This window comes from Aegilops tauschii, chromosome 5 (genome assembly GCF_002575655.3).
Source record: "Aegilops tauschii subsp. strangulata cultivar AL8/78 chromosome 5, Aet v6.0, whole genome shotgun sequence".
In the NCBI taxonomy this organism is placed as follows: domain Eukaryota; kingdom Viridiplantae; phylum Streptophyta; class Magnoliopsida; order Poales; family Poaceae; genus Aegilops; species Aegilops tauschii.
Genome location: NC_053039.3, coordinates 574,561,197 through 574,568,247, shown reverse-complemented (window position 1 = coordinate 574,568,247; position 7,051 = coordinate 574,561,197).

Genomic DNA, 7,051 nt, shown 5'->3' with positions numbered 1-7,051 from the left:
GAACCGGAGGAGATCAACAAGGATGAAGGGATCAAGAAAGCCATGGAGGATCCAACTCCGGCAGCGGGAGAAGAAAACATCCCTCAACCTCTACCTAACCTCTTTACCCCAACTGAGATTAAAGCTTTCAAGATGATTGAGTTGGCTCGCATACAAAACAAGTATCTCACACAGGAAAATATTTTGTTGAAGGATCATATCGTCGCACTCAAGGGCATTATCCGCAAGTTGGAGGAACTTTTACGCTCAATGTGCGATTATCCACCATCATCATCACCACCTTCATCACCTCCGAGGACATAATCACATGGGTATGGGCACTCCCCTTGGCAACTGCCAAGCTTGTGGGAGTTGCCCCGGTATCGTATCATCATCACACTCCTATCTTTACCGTTTTACTTAGTTCGATCCTTTTGGTAATATCTTGATCTAGTACAATAAAGTTTTGGTATGATTTAGTTTTAAGTTTTGCTTTGTGATCCCTCTATTTAATCATGTCCATGAGTTATATATAATAAAGATTAGTGTTGAGTCAAGGGCTTTTGCTATCTTGCTATGATCTTGAGGGCATAAAAGAATAAAAAGAAATAAAGAGTTCATATTGATCTGATGGATAGTAATGACTTCACATATGAAGAGTATGAGGCATAAAAGTTGTTGAGAGTTGGCAAACATAGTTTTGGTCATCGTTGCAATTAATAGGAAGTAATAAAGAAGGAGAGGTTTTCACATATAAATATACTATCTTGGACATCTTTTATGATTGTGAGCACTCATTAAAGTATGACATGCTAAAGAGTTGATGTTGGACAAGGAAGACAACGTAATGGGTTATGTTTTCTCACATCTTAGTTAAAGTATATTGTCATGGATCGTCCAACATGTCGAGCTTGCCTTTCCCCCTCATGCTAGCCAAAATTCCTTGCACCAAGTAGAGATACTACTTGTGCTTCCAAATATCCTTAAACCCAGTTTTGCCATGAGAGTCCACCATACCTACCTATGGATTGAGTAAGATCCTTCAAGTAAGTTGTCATCGGTGCAAGCAATAAAAATTGCTCTCTAAATATGTATGACTTATTAATGTGGGAGAAAATAAGCTTTATACGATCGTGTGATATGGAAGTAATAAAAGCGACGGACTGCATAATAAAGGTTCATATCACAAGTGGCAATATAAGGTGACGTTCTTTTTCATTAAGATTTTGTGCATCCAACCCTGAAAGCGCATGAAAACCTCTGCTTCCCTCTGCGAAGGGCCTATCTTTTACTTTATGTCTTTTACATTATGCAAGAGTCAAGGTGATCCTCACCTTTCCCTTTTCCTTTGGCAAGCACCTCGTGTTGGAAAGATCCTGCTATATATATATATACAATTGGATGTAAGTTAGCATGAACTATTATTGTTGAGATTACCCTTGAGGTAAAACATTGGGAGGCAACACTATAAGCCCCTATCTTTCTCTGTGTCCGATTAAAACTCCAGAACCATAAGTATTGCGTGAGTGTTAGCAATTGTAGAAGACTATATGATAGTTGAGTACGTGGACTTGCTGAAAAGCTCTTATATTGACTCTTTCCCATGTTATGATAAATTGCAATTGCTTCAATGACTGAGATTATAGTTTGTTAGTTCCCAATAAAGTTTCTGATTCATACTTGACATTGTGAATAGATTGTTACTTAAGCATAAGAAATCATATGATAAAATATATATATGTTGCTGTTACAAGAATGATCATGATGCCCTCATGTCCGTATTTTATTTTTATCGACACCTCTATCTCTAAACATGTGGACATATTTTTCGATATCGGCTTCCGCTTGAGGATAAGAGAGGTCTAAGCTTGGGGGAGTTGATACGTCCATTTTGCATCATGCTTTTATATCGATATTTATTGCATTATGGGCTGTTCTTACATGTTATGTCACAATACTTATGGCTATTCTCTCTTATTTTGCAAGGTTTAACATGAAGAGGGAGAATGCCGGCAGCTCGGATTCTGGGCTGGAAAAGGAGCAAATATTGGAAACCTATTCTGCACAGCTCCAAAAGTCCTGAAACTCCACGAAAGTCTTTTTTGAAAATAATAAGAATTTTTGAGCAAAATAAGAACCAGAGGGGGCCTACACCCTGGCCACGAGGGTGGGGGGGCGCCCACCCCTACTGGGCGCGCCCCCCTGCCTCGTGGGTTCCCTGGTGGCCCTCCGGTGCCTATCTTCTGCTATATGAAGTCTTTTACCCTGAAAAAAAATCATAAGCAAGCTTTCGGGACGAGACTCCGCCACCACGAGGCGGAACCTTGGCGGAACCAATCTAGGGCTCCGGCGGAGCTGTTCTGCCGGGGAAACTTCCCTCCGGGAGGGGGAAATCATCACCAACGTCATCACCAACAATCCTCTCATCGGGAGGGGGTCAATCTCCATCAACATATTCACCAGCACCATCTCCTCTCAAACCCTAGTTCATCTCTTGTATCCAATCTTTGTACCCAAACCTCAGATTGGTACCTGTGGGTTGCTAGTAGTGTTGATTACTCCTTATAGGTGATGCTAGTTGGTTTAATTGGTGGAAGATCATATGTTCAGATCCTTAATGCATATTAATACCCCTCTTATTATGAACATGAATATGCTTTGTGAGTAGTTACGTTTGTTCCTGAGGACATGGGAGAAGTCTTGCTATTAGTAGTCATGTGAATTTGGTATTCGTTCGATATTTTGATGAGATGTATGTTGTCTCTCCTCTAGTGGTGTTATGTGAACATCGAGTACATAACACTTCACCATTATTTGGGCCTAAAGGAAGGCATTGGGAAGTAATAAGTAGATGATGGGTTGCTAGAGTGACAGAAGCTTAAACCCTAGTTTATGCGTTGCTTCGTAAGGGGCTGATTTGGATCCATATGGTTCATGCTATGATTAGGTTTACCTTAATACTTCTTTTGTAGTTGTGGATGCTTGCAATAGGGGTTAATCATAAGTGGGATGCTTGTCCAAGAAAGGGCAGTACCCAAGCACCGGTCCACCCACATATCAAATTATCAAAGTAACGAACGCGAATCATATGAGCGTGATGAAACTAGCTTGACGATAATTCCCATGTGTCCTCAGGAGCTTTTCCTTCATATAAGAAATTGTCCAGGCTTGTCCTTTGCTACAAAAAGGATTGGGCCACCTTGATGCACTTTATTTACTTTCATTGCTTGTTACCCGTTACAAATTATCTTACCACAAAACTATCTGTTACCTACAATTTCAGTGCTTGCAGAGAAAACCTTACTGAAAACCGCTTATCATTTCCTTCTGCTCCTCGTTGGGTTCGACACTCTTACTTATCGAAAGGACTACGATAGATCCCCTATACTTGTGGGTCATCAGTCATATTATCGTAGTGCTTAGGCGAAGCGCTACGCCAGTAACTTCATCATCACCGTCGCCACGCCATCGTGCTGACGAAACTCTCCCTCGTCCTCAACTGGATCAAGAGCTCGAGGGACGTCATCGTGCTGGACGTGTGCTGAACACGGAGGTGTCGTACGTTCGATACTTGGATCTGTTGGATCATGAAGACGTTCGACTACATCAACCGTGTTACTAAACGCTTCCGCTTTCGGTCTACAAGGGTACGTGGACACACTCTCCCCGCTTATTGCTATGCTTCTCCTAGATAGATCTTACGTGATCGTAGGAATTTTTTTGAATTACTACGTTGCCCAAACAGTGGCATCCGAGCCAAGTCTATGCGTAGATGTTATATGCACGAGTAGAACACAAAGAGTTGTGGGCGATAATAGTCATACTTCTTACCACCAACGTCTTAGTTTGATTCAGCGGTATTGTTGGATGAAGCGGCTCGGACCGACATTACATGACCGCATTCATGAGACTGGTTCTACCGACGTGCTTCGCACACAGGTGGCTAGCGGGTGTCAGTTTCTCCAACTTTAGTTGAATCGAGTTTGACTACGGCCGTTCCTTGTTGAAGGTTAAGACAGCACACTTGACAAAAAATCGTTGTGGTTTTGATGCGTAGGTAAGAACGGTTCTTGCTAGAAGCCCGTAGCAGCCACGTAAAACTTGCAACAACAAAGTAGAGGACGTCTAACTTGTTTTTACAGGGCATGTTGTGATGTGATATGGTCAAGACGTGATGAGATATAAATTGCTGTATGAGACGATCATGTTTTGTAACCGTTATCGGCAACTGGCAGGAGCCTTATGGTTGTCGCTTTATTGTATGAAATGCAATCGCCATGTAATTGCTTTACTTTATCACTAAGCGGTAGCGATAGTCGTAGAAGCAATAGTTGGCGAGACGACACGATGCTACGATGGAGATCAAGGTGTCAAGCCGGTGAAGATGCAGATCATGACGGTGCTTTGGAGATGGAGATCAAAGGCACAAGATGATGATGGCCATATCATGTCACATATTTTGATTGCATGTGATGTTTATCCTTTATGCATCTTATTTTGCTTAGTACGGGGGTAGCATTATAAGATGACCCCTCACTAAATTTCAAGGTATAAGTGTTCTCCCTGAGTATGCACTGTTGCTACAGTTCGTCGTGCTGAGACACCACGTGATGATCGGGTGTGATAAGCTCTACATTCACATACAACGGGTGCAAGCCAGTTTTGCACACGCAAAATACTCGGGTTAAACTTGATGAGCCTAGCATATGCAGATATGGCCTCGGAACACTGAGATCGAAAGATCGAACGTGAATCATATAGTAGATATGATCAACATAGTGATGTTCGCCATTGAAAACTACTCTATCTCACGTGATGATCGAACATGGTTTAGTTGATATGGATCACGTGATCATTTAGATGACTAGAGGGATGTCTATCTAAGTGGGATTTCTTAAGTAATATGATTAATTGAACTTTAATTTATCATGAACTTAGTACCTGATAGTTTTTGCATGTCTATGTTGTTGTAGATCAATGGCCCGTGCTACCGTTCCTTTGAATTTTAATGCGTTCCTAGAGAAAGCTAAGTTGAAAGATGATGGTAGCAATTACACGGACTGGGTCCGTAAATTTGAGGATTATCCTCATTGCTGCATAGAAGAATTACGTCCTGGAAGCACTGCTAGGTGCAAGACCCGCTGCAGGAGCAACACCGGACGTTATAAACGTCTGGCAGAGCAAAGCTGATGACTACTCGATAGTTCATTGTGCCATGCTTTACGGCTTAGAATCGGGACTTCAACGACGTTTTGAACGTCATGGAGCATACGAGATATTCCAGGAGTTGAAATTAATATTTCAAGCAAATGCCCGAATAGAGAGATATGAAGTCTCCAATAAGTTCTATAGCTGCAAGATGGAGGAGAATAGTTCTGTCAGTGAACATATACTCAGTATGTCTGGGTACCACAACCACTTGACTCAACTGGGAGTTAATCTTCCTGATGATAGTGTCATTGACAAAGTTCTTCAATCACTGTCACCAAGCTACAAAACCTTCGTGATGAACTATAATATGCAAGGGATGGATAAGACAATTCCTGAGCTCTTCACGATGCTAAAGGCTGCGGAGGTAGAAATCAAGAAGGAGCATCAAGTGTTGATCGTTAACAAGACCATTAGTTCCAAGAAAAAGGGCAAAGGGAAGAAGGAGAACTTCAAGAAGAACGGCAAGCAAGTTGCTGCTCAAGTGAAGAAACCCAAGTCTGGACCTAAGCCCGAGACTGGGTGCTTCTACTGCAAAGGGACTGGTCACTGGAAGCGGAACTGCCCCAAGTATTTGGCGGATAAGAAGGATGGCAAAGTGAAAGGTATATTTGATATACATGTTATTGATGTGTACCTTACTAATGCTTGTAGTAGCGCCTGGGTATTTGATACTGGTTCTGTTGCTCATATTTGCAACTCGAAACAGGGGCTACGGATTAAACGAAGATTGGCTAAGGACGAGGTGACGATGCGCGTGAGAAATGGTTCCAAAGTCGATGTGATCGCTGTCGGCACGCTACCTCTACATCTACCTTCAGGATTAGTTTTAGACCTGAATAATTGTTATTTGGTGCCAGCGTTAAGCATGAACATTATATCTGGATCTTGTTTCATGTGAGACGATCATTCATTTAAATCAGAGAATAATGGTTGTTCTATTTATATGAGTAATATCTTTTATGGTTATGCATCCTTGATGAGTGGTCTATTTTTGTTGAATCTCGATTGTAGTGATACACATAGTCATAATATTGAAGCCAAAAGATGCAAGGTTAATAATGATAGTGCAACTTATTTGTGGCACTGCCGTTTAGGTCATATTGGTATAAAGCGCATGAAGAAACTCCATGTTGATGGAGTTTTGGAATCACTTGATGCTTGCGAACCATGCCTCATGGGCAAGATAACTAAGACTCCGTTCTCCGGAACAATTGAGCGAGCAACAGACTTGTTGGAAATAATACATACTGATGTATGCGGTCCGATGAGTGTTGAGGCTCGTGGCGGGTATCGTTATTTTCTGACCTTCACAGATGATTTGAGCAGATATGGGTATATCTACTTGATGAAATATAAGTCTAAAACATTTGAAAAGTTCAAAGAACTTTAGAGTGAAGTAGAAAATAATCGTAACAAGAAAATAAAGTTTCTACGATCTGATCGTGGAGGTGAATATTTGAGTTATGAGTTTGGCCTTCATTTGAAACAATGTGGAATAGTTTCGTAACTCACGCCACCTGGAACACCACAGCGTAATGGTGTGTCCGAACGTCGTAATCGTACTTTATTAGATATGGTGCAATCTATGATGTCTCTTACCGATTTACCACTATCGTTTTGGGGTTATGCTTTAGAGACGGCTGCATTCAAATTAAATAAGGCACCATCTAAATCCGTTGAGACGACACCATATGAACTGTGGTTTGGCAAGAAACCTAAGCCGTTGTTTCTTAAAGTTTGGGGCTGCGATGCTTATGTGAAAAAGCTTCAACCTGATAAGCTCGAACCCAAATCAGAGAAATGTGTCTTCATAGGATACCCAAAGGAGACTGTTGGGTACACCTTCTATCACAGATCCGAA